This window comes from Oryx dammah, unplaced genomic scaffold (assembly GCF_014754425.2).
Source record: "Oryx dammah isolate SB20612 unplaced genomic scaffold, SCBI_Odam_1.1 HiC_scaffold_24, whole genome shotgun sequence".
NCBI lineage: Eukaryota > Metazoa > Chordata > Mammalia > Artiodactyla > Bovidae > Oryx > Oryx dammah.
Genome location: NW_024070208.1, coordinates 80,940,593 through 80,959,281, shown reverse-complemented (window position 1 = coordinate 80,959,281; position 18,689 = coordinate 80,940,593).

The following is an 18,689-nucleotide window of genomic DNA, read 5'->3' as shown; positions in this document are numbered from 1 at the left end:
GAGCCAATCATTGTTTTCTAAATGTAAGTATTAGCGATTTCAAGAGCATACCATCATGATCAACATTTTGGATATTAAGTTACAATAAATTATTAGAGATAATTTTTAAAGGGAAAAACTTAAAACTTTTGTGAAATTGAATGATTATAATTCTATTTAATTTGAAGTAATAAGGCTTTTAGAAAGATACATTTCAATCAATTGTTAGCTAAGGGCATACAATAACATTTCCCACAACGTTTCCTTCAATTCTAGGTCCCAAACTACTTCAGACAGGACATTGGGACTTTCTGATTTATCGGTCAGGATCTAAATTCAGTATTTCCAAGAAAAGGCTCAAGAACAACTTTCAAGGAAGATTTTATCACCTCTCCCCAAATCACGTTTCAAATTGCTAACACAGAATTGCATGCAGCACAGTGAGACTGTGTGTTCCACAGCCGAGACAGGGAGACACGACTGTAAAATGAGAAGGAGGGCTGGGAGCACGGAACCTCGTATCTATGCTTTGCAGACAAAGCCAGAGTTAATGCCGAAGCAGCGCTGGAATGCGCTAGTGAGAACTTGCCACAAGGGCAGCTCTGCTCCAGGGATCGCTCCTTCAAGAGCAGAGACTGGCTATCAGGAGCTAGTGGTCTGTGGCAGGCTGACTCATCAAGAGTCCAGCCACCCAGGGGTTTCTCAGTCCAAACCTAGAATGCTGTGACTGCAGTAAGCAATGGCAGGACATTTGCTGAAATCCGATAAACAAGCATCACCAACTCAATGAACACAAATTTGAGCAAACTCCAGGAGATGGTGGAGGACAGAGGAGCCTGGGTCCCTAGGGTTGCAAAGAGTCAGACAGGACTTAGAGAGTGAGCAACAACAACAATAAAGGAGAGTCAACCAGGACTTGTCTGGAATGTTCTGGAAGCAATGGGCAGGAGAGGGTATAAATCAGGGAATCTTAATAATATTTTCTTTGAGAACAAAATAATATGAATATGATGGAAGCTTATATTTGCTGTTACCTATGTTTTCTAAGTCACTTTTGGGGGAAAACTGAGAAATCATATCACTTTGTGTTGGTCTTTGAAAATAGCTAGGAACTTTTCCATAAATGACTTCAAAATCCATCACCCAAGAGTTTATTCAGCTTTAACATTTGTCATTTTACCTTCTTCCTGTTTACTTTGTCACTTAGAATCACTTCTTTAGAGACTTTTTTTTTTTTTTGATTTGTCAACAACATGGGATAAGACCTTCTTCCCCATGACCCGATGAGAAAGTTCACAGGACTGAAGTAGAGATTTCTGTCCGCAAGGGTAAAACCCGTTCTCTACATCGACCTTAAGCAATCAGCATAATGCTGCCTCCTTCTATGACCTTCTGATTATTCAGGAACAAAATTATCTTTCTTTGCTTAAGTGTGTGAGGCATTTGATATGTTGGTTTTTTGCTCTTTATGTCATTTGAAGCCTGTGTTATCTGCCTATTCGTGGGAGCTGTCTCAGCAGTTAGCTCTCATTTTAGAGAATAAAAGGAACTGTGCAGTAATATTTCATTTTGTCATCACAGATAACAGATTACGAATGAGTGATAGCTTTATAATGTATGAAAAGAGACTAATTCCTAAGGATGCTCATTTTGAAATAATACTAAAAAGGCTAAAAATTAATAGGAGGTAAATAAAAATAAAAGGGAATGCTAAAAAGAGTCAGACACGGCTGAGTGAGACACAGAGAGAGAAAGGCAAGCTTAATTCATGACTTTGAGAAATGCTAGGTCCTGCTTCTGTAGGAGTTTATAAAACTATGGCAAACAATATTTTAATATCAATATTGGAGACAATGTTCAAACTTTCTTAAAATTTCAAATACATATTAAGAAGCAAGAGTCAGACTTGCTTTGGTAACTCCACCCAGAGTTGTCATGATTTGACTTTGGTAGCCTATGCTCTCTGCTTGATCATGTGCTATAATGCACATTGCTTTTTAGTTGCTAAATCATGTCTGACTCTTTTGAGACCCCATGGACTACCAGGTGCCTCTGTCCAGGGGATTTCCCAGGCAAGAAAACAAGAGTGGGTTGCCATTTCCTCCTCCAGCAGATCTTCCGAACCCAGGGATCAAACTCACGTCTTCTGCCTTGGCAGGCAGATTCTTTACCACTGAGCTACCAGGAAAACCCATAACTATGTCTGAATTTAATTCCTAGATCAGCCGGTCACCCTGTGAACACACAATCTGAGAGCTTCTTCATGTCCCTTGTCTTCTAGTTTCTAGTTGGCAAAACAGAAGAATAAACAACATATTTACCCGTGGGAGTTTTAATGAGGCAAACACAGATTACTGCAGAATGCTTAAAAAAAAAAGAAAAAGCATTTCTACTTGAAAGCAGCATATGAGACATTCAAAAACAAGGATTTTGAAGTATAGTTAGACCTCTGACTAGATGTGTTAAGCAGGAGACATTTGGCCTGGAGGAAATCATAACTTAACCTCTGAAATACTAGTGACTTATGTGTCAAATGCAGAAACGAGGAGAGCTATCACACCACCACCCAGAGTTGTCATGAGGATTATATGAGATTGAAAAGTGTGCTTGGCCCTTATCCTTAGATCTCAGGAGTCCACTGGCATTGACGATCTTTTATTATTGCATGAATAAGAGTTGATGAATTGATTTTCAAGTAATTAAAATCATTGCCTTCAAGCTGAAGAGTAGGGCTAGTTCCAGTTTCAGTGCCTCTTCGAATAAGGTTGTAGGTCTGGCAGGAAACTGGAAACACAGATTGGGAACTTGGTGGGGCAAGTCTTAGCTGGACCTGCCTTCTGGATCCTCAGTCATTGAGTAGGAAGCCACACATATGGATGAAATTGCCCAGCAAAGTAGAGAGAGAAAGAGAGGGAGAGAGAGAAGAGGAGGACAAGTCCACAGGGACACATAGAAATGGTCAGGAAGGTGAAAGAGAAAATATGTCTTTTCCCCTGAAACCAGAGGATGGAACTAGGGGCTGAGTACAGACACAGCCAAAATTATAGTTAGGAAGAGAGTAAAGAGTTGGCATATTTAATTATTTCTACATTCTCTGTTGCAAGTTTCAGGCTAATTGAATGTGAGGAAAGAATAGAAATAAGGCCATCGAGGAACCAGCATCAGCAATGCATGTCATTCATACATGAGGAGACAGGTTAGAAAGAGACATGCACCAATCGGTGGGGAATCTTAGCCGTTAGAATAATATTTATCCTCCTTCTCTGCCTGTATGCTCAGTTGTAGCCTGCCAGGCTCCTCTGTCCATAGGATTTCCCAGGCAAGAATATTGAACCCACTCCAGTATTCTTGCCTGCAGAATCCCGTGGATAGTGGAGCTTGATGGGCTACAGTCCGTGGGGTTGCAAAGAGTCAGACACTACTGAGCAATTTAGTATGCATGAATGCGTGCCATTTCCTCCTTCAGGGGATCTTCCCAACCCAGGGATCAAACTCTAGTCTCCTGTATTGGCAGGTGGTTTTTATACCACTAAGCCACCTGGGAAGCCCCTCCTTCCCTGTGGGAAGGGATAAAATGAAACAGAGACTTTGGGATGTTAAATACTCGTAGAATACAGGATAAACCATAGAGAAACTGGTGTCAAGGAAACCAGCTTGCTGGCCTTTGAGAGAAGGTGGGATGAGGGTGACTTCTTGGATGGGATGTATTCTAAATGGTCTGATCTTTATAGTCTTCCTTTGGCCATTCTACCACCTTGGACCCCATCAACTATCTCCCATTTTTCTGGTGACTTCTAAGAATATAGAGGAACCAGAGATCAAATTGCCAACATCTGCTGGATCACGGAAAAAGCAAAAGAGTTCCAGAAACACATCTACTTCTACTTTATTGACTATGCCAAAGCCTTTGACTGTGTGGATCACAATAAACTGTGGGAAATTCTGAGAGAGATGGGAATACCAGACCACCTGACCTGCCTCTTGAGAAATCTGTATGCAGGTCAGGAAGCAACAGTTAGAACTGGACATGGAATAACAGACTGGTTCCAAATAGGAAAAGGAGTACGTCAAGGCTGTATATTGTCACCCTGCTCATTTAACTTCTATGCAGAGTACATCATGAGAAATGCTGGGCTGGAGGAAGCACAAGCTGGAATCAAGATTGCCGGGAGAAATGTCAATAACCTCAGATATGCAGATGACACCACCCTTATGGCAGAAAGTGAAGAGGAACTAAAAAGCCTCTTGATGAAAGTGAAAGACGAGAGTGAAAAAGTTGGCTTAAAGCTCAACATTCAGAAAACGAATTCATGGCATCCAGTCCCATCACTTCATGGGAAATAGATGGGGAAACAGTGTCAGACTTTATTTTGGGGGGCTCCAAAATCACTGCAGATGGTGACTGCAGCCATGAAATAAAAAGACGCTTACTCCTTGGAAGAGAAGTTATGACCAACCTAGGTAGCATATTCAAAAGCAGAGACATTACTTTGCCGACTAAGTTCCGTCTAGTCAAGGCTATGGTTTTTCCAGTAGTCATGTATGGATGTGAGAGTTGGACTGTGAAGAAGGCTGAGCACCAAAGAATTGATGCGTTTGGACTGTGGTGTTGGAGAAGACTCTTGAGAGTCCCTTGGACTGCAAGGAGATCCAACCAGTCCATTCTGAAGGAGATCAACCATGGGAATTCTTTGGAAAGAATGATGCCAAAGCTGAAACTCCAGTCCTTTGGCCACCTCATGAGAAGAGTTGACTCATTGGAAAAGACTGTGATGCTGGGAGGGATTGGGGGCAGGAGGAGAAGGGGACGACCGAGGATGAGATGGCTGGATGGCATCACGGACTGGATGGACGTGAGTCTGAGTGAACTCCAGGAGTTGGTGATGGACAGGGAGGCCTGGCATGCTGTGATTCATGGGGTTGCAGAGAGTTGGACACGACTGAGTGACTGAACTGAACTGAAGAAGATACTTAACTTTGAATTACCTAGAGTTGTTTCCTTTAGAAACCAGAGCTATTTATTTGTATTCAAAGCAATGTTTATTATTTATACTGATTCTTATTCCTCTGCGTGAATAAATGCATTATAGTGCAGAAAAAAGTCAATCAATTAACCCCATCAATTATCCCCTTCTTCTCATGGCTGGAAACTCTTCATCCTTCAGTTCTCATCTTGGGCATCATCTGTTCAGGGTAACTTTCCCTGACATCTGGTCTAATCTTAATATCCCTCCTCAATATTTTCATAGCATCCTATTGAGAAATTTATCACACTCTACTCTAACCCCCCATCCACTTGTCTTTCTCCCCGCATGAAACTGCAAAATTCCTAACAGGCAGAAACTGCCCCCCCTCCCTTATTCCCTGGCATCTAAGCACGTAATTTGGAACACCGTCAAAATTCACTAAAGGTGAATGAATGAATGAATGAGCAAGTGCATGTATACTGACTAAATACTATTAACATAAATAACGAACTCATAAGGGGAACGCAGACAGAACACGTTTAATAGTGAGCTATGGGAAAATGGGTCTTCTAAGAAAATGAAAGGCAATGAATGAACATTTTTGCAGCGAAGGTCAATACGTTCTCGTTAAGCCATTCCAGTCCCAATTTGCATTCAGACGATTAATTTGCTCCTCACAATCGTTTCCAAGTTATTCTGTGAAGCACTTAGCAGATGTGCTAAGCTGCTCCCTGTCAGCCCAGAGCCACACGGAGTGAGACTGGTATGAAGGTGCTTTTCTTTTTCGTGTGATCTTTCAACAGAACAGGCTTCTCCGTGCAAGGATTGAATCAGCCTGACCTTCCTGCAGCGAGTGATGTTTTACAGCATTTTTTTTTTAAATGCCACCCAAAAGGCAGTGACTTTTATATGGTGAGGCTTTGCCGATAGTCACGCCAAGTCAGTGATTTCACGGCATCGGTCTGCTAGTGACTTCTCAGAGCTCAGATGTGGTCTGCCAGAGATGATCAGGAAAAAATCCCCTGGGCTTTTTATCCAGAAAAGTGTAAGTTTCTCACCCTAAAAGCACCATTTATTTTAGCATTCCTCCACATCCGTGTTTTTCAAGCCTTTTTAACATCCCTCTATGTGACCGTGACCGATCACTTAAACAAATATAGGAATGTATTAAGTTTCATGGATTTTCTTTTACCTCTTTCTTTAGATTTATTTTATATTGGACTATAGTGGATTTACAATGTTTTGTTAGTTTCAGGTGTACAGCAAAGTGATTCAGTTATACATATACATACATCTATTTGTTTATACGTTCTTTTCCCATTTAGGTTATTACAGAATGTTGAGTGGAGTTCCCTATGCTATACAGTAGGTCCTTGTTCACTGTTTTAAATACACTATATGTATGTGTCAACCTTAAACTGCCAATCTGCTTCTACCTTTCAACCTTCCTTCACTGATATTCTATTAATTAAAAAAAAAAAAAAAAGCCCACTACAGCCTTTACGCTGATGGCTTCAGCTATTGCTAGGCTCAGCCACAGTTCGAGAAGCATTATTTTACAGCGCTTTGGAATCAGTAAAATTATGGTCCGGAGAGCAAACTGCTGTTTCACTGTTGTATCGGTTTTTACTATTTTGCCTGTTTCAGTTAATCCAGCTGGTCAAGTCAGTCAAATTTTAGACTCTTCATCTGTGTTTTAATACATTTTATTTTTCAACTCCTTTTGGTTGTGTTCCACATGTATTATGGGAGGAGTGATGCAGAGAAAAGCAGGCTCACAGGCCACGTGAGCTTTGTCTGGGATAAAAGATAACCTTCGGGAAGTGTAGACCTCAAGTGAGACTTTCAGGTCATCTGGCTTCAGGTTCTTGGAACTTTGCCTTGATATTTGCCTGGTTTGTGCACCCATTCAACAAACCTTTTGTCACACTTTTTGTTGTTGTTCAGTCGCTCAGTCGGGTCCAACTTTTTGTGACGCCGTGGACTGCAGCACGCCAGGCTTCCCTGTCCTTCACCATCTCCCGGAGTTGGCTCAGACTCATGTCCGTTGGGTTGGCGATGCTATCCAACCATCTGTCGGTCAAATTCTGGGCCAGGCATTTGGAGATTCAAAGATGAAACACAGGTTTCTGCCATAAATACATTTATCATCTGGGAGCAAAGAAGATGTGAGAAAAATTATGAAGTAGTTATTTTGAAAAATCAACATGCCCTCTAGGTTTCTGGATCCGTGTTACACTGATATCTCAGTGCAATAAACTACAGTAAGCCCCTTACATACGAACCTTCAAGCTGCAAACTTTCAAAGATGTGAACGTACGTTCCATCAGCATCAGGCGTGAATGAATTTGCAGCTTGCCCTCCGGCTCCTATTGGCGACGATCCCTCAGCTCCACCATTTCCCATCTTGTCCTGGTTCACAAGGGCACTTTTATTCATTTGCTTTGGCTTCCCTCAACCCCAAAGCTATCGAGGAGCACCCTTTTCTGCACTCCTAAAACGTTTGCCCATCTTGAAAACATGCTCTACTATCTTCTCTTCTTTAAAGCCTTAATAGAGCATTCTTAACCTAAACACTCACTCATTGTCACCTAAGCTTTATTTCATGGGAAGAAAATCTCAGAATGTCCTTATCAATTAGGTTTTAAAGTTGAAAGCATATTTATTTTTCTTAACTTCTCTACAAAATTCTGAATATACTGTTCAATGTTTCTACTGTTCATCTCTCATTGTTTCCCCTGGTATTGATTTTATATATATATATGTATGTGTGTGTGTGTGTGTGTATTTATATATGACATAAATGTATATAGACATGTAAATATGTCAACCTTTACATTTATACTGATAGATAAAATTCAGAGCATCATCCTGGTTAGATAAAAGGCACAATTTGCAGATTTTGTATGTTGTACTGATACCGAGCCAGACCCTGTGGGGCTCCCAAAAGCCTTTCTGTGTCCCCCATTTCTTGATTACAGGAAATAGGTTTCATTCAGCCTCCTTTATCTTCCTGAGTTCCAATAGGCAGGTTGAAACAGCTGCTAATTAGAAAAAGGAGGGAATTTAGAGACAAGGGAGGAACATTCAAGAAACAATAAGGCAGTCTTGAGGCAAGGTCTTTGTTCCTCCTCAAGGGATCAGTTCAGTTTAGATGCTCAGTCGTGTCCGACTCTTTGCGACCCCATGGACGGAGGCATGCCAGGCCTCCCTGTCCATCACTAACTCCTGGAGTTTACCCAAACTCATGTCCATTGAGTCAGTGATGCCATACACATGACAAGATCTTTAAGCTTTTTGCAGATACTGAAACCCCCACCAGCTGGGAGAAGTCAAGCATATGGTGCCCACCAGCACTAGGACTCCAGACTAGTCAGAACCAGAAGGTTGAAGATGCTGACTCCTCCTTACCTCCCCGCCAACCAATCAGAAGCACGTCCTTGAGCTGGTCATGCCCTCTTTGAACCATCACTGTAAAACTCCTCCGGCTTGCCTGGTGGCTCAGCAGTAAAAAGTCTGCCAGCCAGTACAGGAAACACTGGTTCATCCCTGATCCAGGAAGATCCCACATGCCTTGGAGAGCCGCAACTACTAACCCATGCATCCCAGAGCCTGTGCTCCGCAATGAAACCACTCCACTGAGAAGCCTGCGGACCGCTTCTCAACCAGAGAGTAGACCCCTCTCACCACAACTAGAGAAAAGCCCAGGCAACAAGGAAGACCCAGCACAACCAAAAATTAGTTAATTAAATTTAGAAGCTCCCTCAATACCCACTTCAAGTTGGAACACACAGTTCTGAGGGCAATAGCCCGAGGCAACCCCTTTTGCCTGGCAAAACAATAATGCTATCCTTTCCTACTTCACCCAAAACTCTCTCTGAGAATTCATTTAGGGTTGGTCTGCAGAGGCCAGATTCAGCATCATGTTTGCATATAAACAAGTAATTACTTGTAAAATCTAAGTAAAAATGATTTGCTTCTATAGTTTTCGACAATCTACCAAAATCACTGAGCTGTGTAGATAAGACTCTATAAAGAAATTTATGACTCTAGAATAAAGATGGTCTTAGGTCTTTGTAGTAGTTAGCTCAGTTCTTAAATTCACTAGAATTCCACGCTGAACTTTTTCTTTTTTTTCCAGAGTTAGGTTGTGATTGATTTTCTCAACACAAACAGCAGTAGATTAGGGAATTAATTAAGGGAAACCTAGAATGTCTTCTCCTTCATTTCACTTTGCTCACAATGCCTGCTGGGCAGATGGAGGCTCCACTGGTAAGGAGATTATTTCTCCTTAGGGTGTGCAGAATATAACACATGTTGTGATTAAAAGGCCTAAAGGATTTATATTGAGAAAAGGCTCAGTGATGACCTAACCACTAAAGAGTGTTCAGAGAAATCAATTGCAATTAATCCTTCCAACTGGCAAAAAAAAAAAAAAAGTACCTAAATTTTTTAAAGAACCTAAAACTAAAATAATATTAAAAAAATAGAGAATGACCCTAAAATCGAGTCTGAAAAAAATGTCATAAGACTAACACATTTAGGGTTGCACGTTTATCATTTCACATGTGATAAATCAGCCTCTGGTACTTTCCTACATTTCTTTGAAGTAGATTTGTTCCTGAAAAGTTGGCATTGAAAATTTTCTAAAAGGCTGGTTTTTTTTTTGCGGGGGGGAGATATTTTAGAGTAAAGTGACGTGTTTGGCCATTTATCTGGTGCACCTCAATACACACGGTGTATACATTGGTGGTCACTTGTTTCCTACTACTTGGGATCAAATGAAAAATCCTGGCATTTCAAAAAGTTAAAGTGCTTTAAAAATTGCTTTTTAAAGCTCTTTAAAACAGCAGTTTTAAAAACTCTTTTCTAAACACACCTCCCCTTCCCTCCCACAGGTCCACGGGCTGCGTCCATCTCAAGCTTCTCTTTTGAGTTATCCTCTCCCAGGCTGGCTTATTTCCCATGAAAGGTGACTTGTGGTTTGATCAATAGCTGTGTCTGTCGTCGCTGAGTTATTTCGGGGATGTGGATGGTATTGCCCAGCCTTGAGAGTCAAGTTCACACCTCTGTTCATGATTGAAGTCTGAAGTCTATGAATGAAGGGGACGATAGATACAGAGAGATTTCTCTCTTTCCAAGCAAAACACCCCACAGTTCTTCCCCACAGCGCTGCCAGACCTCGAGACACTGACGTCTAGTAACCACACTATTTAGAAAATATCAAAACAAAGCTTTTCAAGAGGGTTTTCAGACCCTTTCGGATGTGGCCTGACTCTTTGCTCTTCAGCGTCTTTTCTCCCACCATCTCTCAGAGATGCTGTGCACACCCCACCACAACCACCCTCTTCCAGTCCCACAAAGGCCCCACTTGTGCTTGTTGCAGATACGTTTCACTTTGCCTCAAACGTTCTCCAACACTGCTCTCATCCTTTGTGATGAATCATCAGGACCATTGCCTCTACCACAAGGTGAGCAAAGATCCTCCCCACCTAACTCCCATTATATTCCTGAAAGCCTGTTGTTTGTTTTTTAGTCACTAAGTCCAACTCTTTGCAACCCGATGGAGTATAAGCCCACCAGGCTCCTCTGTCCATGGGATTTCCCAGGCAAGAATACTGGAGAGGGTTGCCATTTCCTTTTCCAGGGCATCTCCCTAATCCAGGGACGGAACCTGCATCTTCTGCCTTGCAGGCAGATTCTTCACCACTGAGCCACCAGGGAAGCCTCCTGAAGTTCTACTGTGTCTTATTATCTCTTGAACTGCTTCATCCCCCACCTATATCTGCTTTAAAGGCCCAGAACACAAACCATCAAGCGACATCAAGAAAGCCTTTCCCTGAAACTAACTCAACGTTGTCAATCGACTGTGCTAAATATACAAATTTTAAAAATAAACTGCATAATATTTCACGAAAAACAAAGCACTCCAAACACCCTTTGAGTGTGATAATGAACTGAGGCATGTGTGAGCGAGTGAAGTTACGAATGAGCGAAGCTCTGAGCTAACCATGGATTTTACTGTGCTTCTCACTCAACCAGGGTTGATCCCCGCCAGTCCCTGCTGCGTGTGCTTTGGGCGTGTAGACATGCTTTAGATACAGAAAGAAAGGTTGTTTGCTGGGCACCATCACTAAAAACTTCCCTTCTGAGCACTAGCTGTGCTTTCACAACGTTGTGTTGTGTTGGTTTCACGACGGAGGATCTTGTAGACTGAGCCATCTGGGGATCCCAGAGCATAAAATAAACATCCAAACATCAATGAGCTCATAATAATATAAATAAGTGACTAAGTAAATAAGGAAGAATAGACAAATATGCAAATGACCTATGTGGAATTCCACACTCAGGGAGGTGGCATATAAGCTCGCTCTGCTTAAATATGGGCTGTGGAGGGTGACTTCTCTCAAAAAGGATGGCATAGAAATAGCTGGAGAGTAACTTTCCAGTGGGAAGAGCTGAGAGCTCCAACCTCAGTCCTCCAGTCAAGGTCGACATCAATAGAGTTAATTCATGTGGCCAGTGTGTGCCCTTGATTTGAGATAAGAATGGGACTTCCCTTACCTCTGTGGTCTATCTCCCCAAAACACATTATCCCTGTCAAATCTTAGGGGGAAGGGGAAACACTAGACAAATTTCAACAGAGAAGAGTTCCAGAAATCACCTCAGTCCTTCTCGAGATTGTCAAGGGCATCAAAAACAAGTCTAAGAAACTGTCTCAGCCATGGAGACATGAGGATGAAGTGTTATGCGCATCCTGGACTAAAAAGGAAACATTTGGTGAAAACGAGGACTTCCGTGATGGTCCAGGGGTTAAGAATCCTCCTGCCAATGCAGGAGACACAGGTTCGATCCCCAGTCTGGGAAGATTCCACATGCGGTGGAGCAACTAAGCCGTGCACTGCAGCTGTCGAACGCCCGCTCTAGAGCCTGGGAGCTGAAACGACGGAGCCCACGGGCAGCGACGACTGCAGCCTGCACCTTCTAGAGCCCATGCTCTGCAAGGAGAGAGGCCTGCAAGCCACAGCTAGAGCAAAGCCCACGCAGCAGCTTAGAAAAGCTCGGAAAAAAGCCCAGTACAGACAAAAATAAATGAAAAAATAAAACTCGGGCCATCTGAATAAGCTGTGGGCCTTAGTTAGTCCTAGCATACCAAGATTGGCTTATTAATTGTAACAAATCTACAGTTCTAGTGTAAGATGTTAATACCAGGGGAAAGTAGGTGAGGAGGTATATGGGAACTCTCTGGACTATCTTTTTAATTTCTGTGTCATTCTAAAACTGCTTTAAAAAATAAGATCTATTTTCTAAATAATACAAGGATGAACACAAGGGCACATACTTTACTGGTCACCTTGGGCTTCACTATGGGTTGGTCAACACTGGCTGTATCCCTGTGCAATTGGAAAGGAAGACCCAATATTTTGTACAATTATTTCAAAACTGCAGATGTGTTTCCACAAACTTTCAGTCAGGATTTCTCCCCAGAAATAATCCTGAATCTGTAAAAAAGATGACAGTATGCTATGATTTTGAGCAATCGAATTCCTCAATAAATGGAAACTTTGTTTCAAAAAAAAAGACGCAAGCACCATCTCTTAAGAAGAGATCATTTTAAATTCAATAACTATAAAATGATACTTTGGAAAAATTGCTGATAACTTTATTTTTAAATTAAAAGCAATAATACATTATTAAAATATGTTTTTAAAAAGTCATGTTTCAGTGTTACATCTTTGCTGTTTCTCTAAAATGCTAACACACTAAATGTACACTGAATGCTACCCTTATTTTTCTTTTTAAATAAATGTCTTATTCTTACACCCAACCCGTCCTTGCAGTTGCGGTTGATCTCACTTCCTACTCTTGGTGATATTCTTTTGATCGTTTAAAAAGTTATCTTTTCCCTTCAGCATGATGTGGTTCATCTTTATAACCAGTGAAGGTACCACATAATAACGCAGACCTCGGCAAAACTGATAATCGGAGGGGCCATAATTTACACCAAACCTGTTGGAAAACCCGCTGTAACAGTAAAATTGAGGGTAAGTGCTGGAAATCAGACACAAAAGACTACACATTGCATGATTCTGTTTACATGAAGTGTCTATAAAGGCAAATATATAAAGAAAGATTAGTGATGCCTGGGGCCAGAGGGCAGAAATGGGGATTGACTGGAAATGGATACAGAGGATCTTTGGGGGATGGTGGAAATGTTTTAAAGCTGGATTGTGGTAAACTTCCCATAATTCTGTCAATTTCCTAAAAGTCATTCCAATATATATTTCAAAGGGTCAATTTTATGGTATATAAATTATACCCCAATAAAGATGCTTATTAAGATGGTCCGGAGTCCATCTCAGCCGGTCCGGAGTCATCAAGATGGATTTCTGTAACTATAAATGTTTTAAGGGTGGGGGAGATGAATTTCTGAATCTGAGAATAATTATGGTTACTTTGCCTCTGAATCAGCATTGAGTCTCACAGGACAAAAGCTGCCGTCCTCCTGGGTTGGGACCAGTGTGTTCACGGCCCTTAATCCATGAGAGAAGCTGTGCAAAGGACTTCACAATGAGTAAGCTAAGAAATTCATTATTCTGGATCTTGTAATTACTTTCTCTTTTATTCCACCGTTACTTCTTCATTTCTATCATTTGTGTTTGACAACTTAAAAAAGTAACCTATCTCTCTTCTTTTCATAAGTTAATGTTAGCTACAATTGTAGGCATTCCTTTTCTTTTCATTAAAGCCAAGTGCCTTTATTTTTGTACCTGAGGCTGTTGAGTTCAAGCAATTAGCGGTAGAAAAAGCCATGAGAATTTTTCTTTTTCCAACTGAACTGAAGATCATAACCTGTGAATAAATAAATGTCATTGCTGGGTTAGAAATCAATGAAGAAAGACTACAAGGAAAATCGTGTTGCAAGAACAGGCACTCTTTTGCAACCCTTAATGTCTGGATATTTATGGAAAGTATTCATGAATGTTAACCAAGGGTATTAGACATCTCTTTGTATGATTAGGAGAAAGGACCAGAAAGGAGCCAGTTAATAAAAAAAAAAAAAAAAGAAAGAAAGAAAATTAAAAAGTCCAGTGGTGAGAAATTGAACATATCAGCCATGAAATTGTGTTAATTTGATAATTAAAGTGTCTTAGTTCAAATGTAGATCCTGGACAGTTAACAAAATGGTGACAAAATGATTAGGAAAGAAGGCATATTATATACACATTAATAGCTGAAATGAATAAAGTAGAAAGCTCCCTTCAGGAAAATGCTTTTTGAACAGCACAGAGCAATTATGAATAGACTTGATCTTATTTCATCATTCAAAGAGGATCTGGGAAGAAAGACAAGGAGCCTTTCTAGTTCCACTGAGTTCTGAAGGGCACAAGCAGAAACAGAGGGGGAGAAGATGGAAGCAGGGGACAGAAGAAAATGGAAGCTAATGAATAAAGAAAGAGGAGCACAGAGTCCCGCAGACTGGACCTTTCTCTTCCCTTCTAATTTTCTGACTCCTTGCTTCGCTTCTCTCTCCTTCTCACCTTTCTTCTCTCACATTTTTTTGTCCCCTTTAAGATTTTCTCTAGTCTTCTTGGCATATTTTATCTTTCCTTTCCTTCTTTCTCATAAAAACATTCATTAAGGCAAGAAAACTCCTGAGAAAAATGAGTTTTTGTACCAAATTCAAAAGGTGGAGACGAAGAAAGGAAACCAATACATCACGTCTTTATAGCTCAGACGGGAGAGCAACCTTCGGAGAAAATAGCAAACCGTGGGATAGAAGCAGAGGCCTTTCAAGGAAAAAGGTAATTCATTACAATAGCTATTGTTCTGAGGCTGGGTGTGCGAACTGATATTTGTACAGTTTCAGCCAGGTAATTGGGTTCTCTGGCTGTGTCTCTTTCCCTTGAGGAGTTTAAATTTTTCCTTTTATAACCATAATATGAAGATGAGTCAGTGGCCCAGTTTTTTAAAAAGATTTTTTTTTTAACATAGTTTACAGTATAGTTAAAAGTGAAGCATCTCCTCTTGTGCATAAAGCCTCCAGGGAATGCATTTAGCTGCTAATTTTGAGAGAGGAAGGGAGGGAAGGGTACCTACACGCTTACACATCAGAGTCATCTCATTCATTAAGTCATTCATATCATCAAAGCCATCATTTCACTTACTGCCCTGCAGCCATCCCTGTTGTTCATGCTTGTTACTCATTATTATTTCTATTTTTATTACTAATATGTGCATAAAGCAATTGAAGTTAAATCATTTTTGCCAGGTATTCATGTCATTTCTTTTCAGACCTGACAAAAGTCAATCCGTGCATATTACAAAAGAGAAACAGAGAAGCGGGGAAATTAGGTGCCTCGCCCATGTCACATTGCAAACTAGGAGCCAATTTGGGCCTAGAAGTCAGGTCTTTTAGAGTGCTCTGGCCACCAGCCCAAGCTACCTTTTATTTATTCCCACAATGATCCAACCAGCGTGGAAATACAGGTATTTTATACCAATTTGCGTTCTTTTTCTGGAGAAGGAAATGGCAACCCACTCCAGTATTCTTGCCTAGAGAATTCTGTGGATGGAGGAGCCTGGTGGGCTGCTGTCCATGGGGTCGCACAGAGTCAGACATGACTGAAGTGACTTAGCACGCATGCATGCATTCTTTTTAACCAGGTCACGAAGCAGCAAACTCTTGTGTTCAAACTGCTTTGGATGGTGTTGACTAATCCCAGAAAAGTTGCAAATGTCAACAAAGTCCCCTACACATAGAACTTCAAGTTCTGAACTTTCAAAGATGGGAACGTATGTTCCCCTGGTGTCTGGTGTGAGCGACACCGCAGCTAGCCCTCCGTCTCCTGCTGCTGCTGATCCTCCAGCTCTATTTCCCTCCTCCAGCCAGAGACTCTTCCTGCCCGTTCACTCAATGCCAGCCCCCGTGTGCCAGCTGTTGTGCTGGACTGCTGTACTTTTCAAGGTACATTACTGGAAGATTAAAAATGTTTTATTTTTTGTCTCTGTTTTTTAATGTATTATTTGTGTGAAAAGTATCATAAACCTATTACTGTACAAGACTATATAGCCGATCGTGTCAGCTGAGGACCGTGTGCTGTGCTCAGTCATGTCCGACTCTTTGTGACCCCATGGACTGTACCTGCCAGGCTCCTCTGTCCATGGGATTCTCCAGGCAAGAATACTGGAGTGGGTTGCTGTGCCCTCCTCTAGAGGATCTTCCCGACCCGGGAGATGAACCCATATCTCCAGGGTCTCTTGCACTGCAGGAGGTTCTTCACCCACTGAGTCCCCCGTTAGTTGGGTTCCTAGCCTAACTTTGTTGGACTTATGAACAAGCTCTTGGAACAGGACAGTGTATACTCCATGAGGGAAAGGGAGAGATGGTAATTCAGGGCCAGCCCTAAGCCATACCAAAATATCCCAGTGTGTCAGGAATTAGGACAATTTGTCAGGTTAGTAACTAGTAACTGATCCTGAAGAAGCGATTCCAAACTCCTGTCCTTCTGAGAGCACTTGGCTGAGGGCAACTAGCACCCTCTTCTTCATTTCATGTTCTCATCCCCTACGAGAATTCAAATTTACTTCAAAGCAGCGCACCTCAGTAACTGCCCTTTATATTTTCTAAGAGCTGAGCTGACAATGTCACACACTGTCCCGTTAGTACTCACAGAGTTTGAGGCAGGCAGTGGGCATCTGTCTGGCACCGTTTCCACGGTCAAGCTTGAAAGTCAATGCAGATCACAAGTATGGTCAAAAAAGACAAGGGAGCCAATATTTATTACTATTCTTCATATTCAATCTTCAGAGTCAGTAGTGTTTTATTTCTACCATGCTTCCTGGACAAAACTCATAACAGATCGCGTGACCGTTGATTTCCTACGAGAACAGGTTTCACTGCCCCACTTTGGTGGCTTCAGGCACTTGATCTAATCTTTCTGGGCCTCAATTTCATCTTCTGGGAAACGAGGCCAATACAGTGGCCACTTCAATGGTCAGTTGAGAGGATTAAATGAGTCAAAATTCAAAGCCCCTAGACTAGTGACTAGGGCATGATCAATCCCACAGAAACAGCTGTTTACTACTTTCCTGGGGAAAAACACTAAAAGTGTAGATGGACCATCAAACAACTTTTAGAAGATCTTATTTATTTTTAATTTAATCTTTTATTATTTTACAATTAATTTTATTGGATTATAGTTGCTTTCATTGGAAAGACTGGTGCTGAAGCTGAAGCTCCAGTACTCTGGCCAACTGATTCAGAGTTGACTCCTGGGAAAAGATCCCAGTTGAGGAAAGAAGAAAAGACTGAGGGCAAGAGGAGAAGGGGGCCACAGAGGATGAGATGGCTGGGTGGCATCACGGACTCAGTGGACATGAGTTTGAGCAAATTCGGGGAGATGGTGAAGGGCAGGGGAGCCTGGCGTGATGGGTGGGGTTGCAAAGACGCAACTCAGCGACTTGAGCAACAGCAGTTGCTTTGCAATGTTGTTTCGGTTTCTGCCGTACCGCAAAGTGCATCCGCTGTGTGTATACATACATCCTCTCCTTTTTGGATTTCCTTCCCATTTAGGTTACCCCCAGAGCACTGAGTGGAGTTCCCTGCACTATACAGTAGGCTATCTTTCCTGGATAATCTTACCTGGTTCAGCTATGAGCAGTGGACCAAAAAATAGTGTATAGTCTGTTTGGTTCACAAGAAACCCAACAGCCCTCCACATCCCGGGTTTTCTGTGCTATACACTAATTTGCATTCCTTCGTGCACAGGTTGTTGTTGTTGCTTGGTTGCTAAGTTGTGCCTAGCTCTTTGAAACCCCACGCACTGTAGCCCCCCAGGCTCCTCGCCCATGGGGTTCCCCAGGCAAGCATACTGGAGTGGGTGCCACTTCCTTCTCCAGGGGAGCTTCCCGACCCAGGGGTGGAGCCCGGATCTCCTGAAGCTCCTGAGCCGGCGCTGGGATTCTTTACCACTTTGCCACCTGGAAAACGTGCCCAGGACTCCGTTCTTAGTAACGGGTGTATCTGAACTCAGATCTTGTTCTTTCGACCTTGACCTTCAATCGGAGGTTCTGGGAGGTAAATAGCTCTAACGTTTGAAACTGGTGTTCCTTAGAAAGAGTTAATATTTGAGGGGGTGTTATCTTTACTATGGATATTAACACTCTCACTGTTTTATTCATTAGTGTTTTAATATGTTTATGATGAGACGCAACCCAAACCAATTTCCAGATCAAATATGTTCCTCCGCCATTTGATTTGTTGGAACAGAGAACAAAAGCATTACCAACAGGGTAGTTTGAATGAAATTATAATTAATTAGGCATATGAATGCACTAATTTTGGATGAGTAATTAGATGACTAATTACGTTGAAAACAGAACTGTGTGCTTAATGAGATAACCACGGCCAATTCTACCCACAGAGAATTGTTTCCGTTACTTAAGCTTTTGATTGCTGTTGATGATCCAAGGTCACCTGTGGCGCAGGTATGTTGAGGAGTGATTTGAGCCGGTTTCGGCTTGCAATTTCCATCAAACACCCACAATTCAGGCCACTTCCCCCAAACATGTTTTCCATGACTGTAGTCTGCAGATTTATTGATATTCCATTTCTTTTCTCTCACACCCTCAAATGCACACACCTTCCCACCACCATCTAAATCCCAAGATAATTGCTTTAAGTTTCTAAATATAGCTATCGTTCATTATTTCGGCTTAACTTTGGGATCTACCCAATGA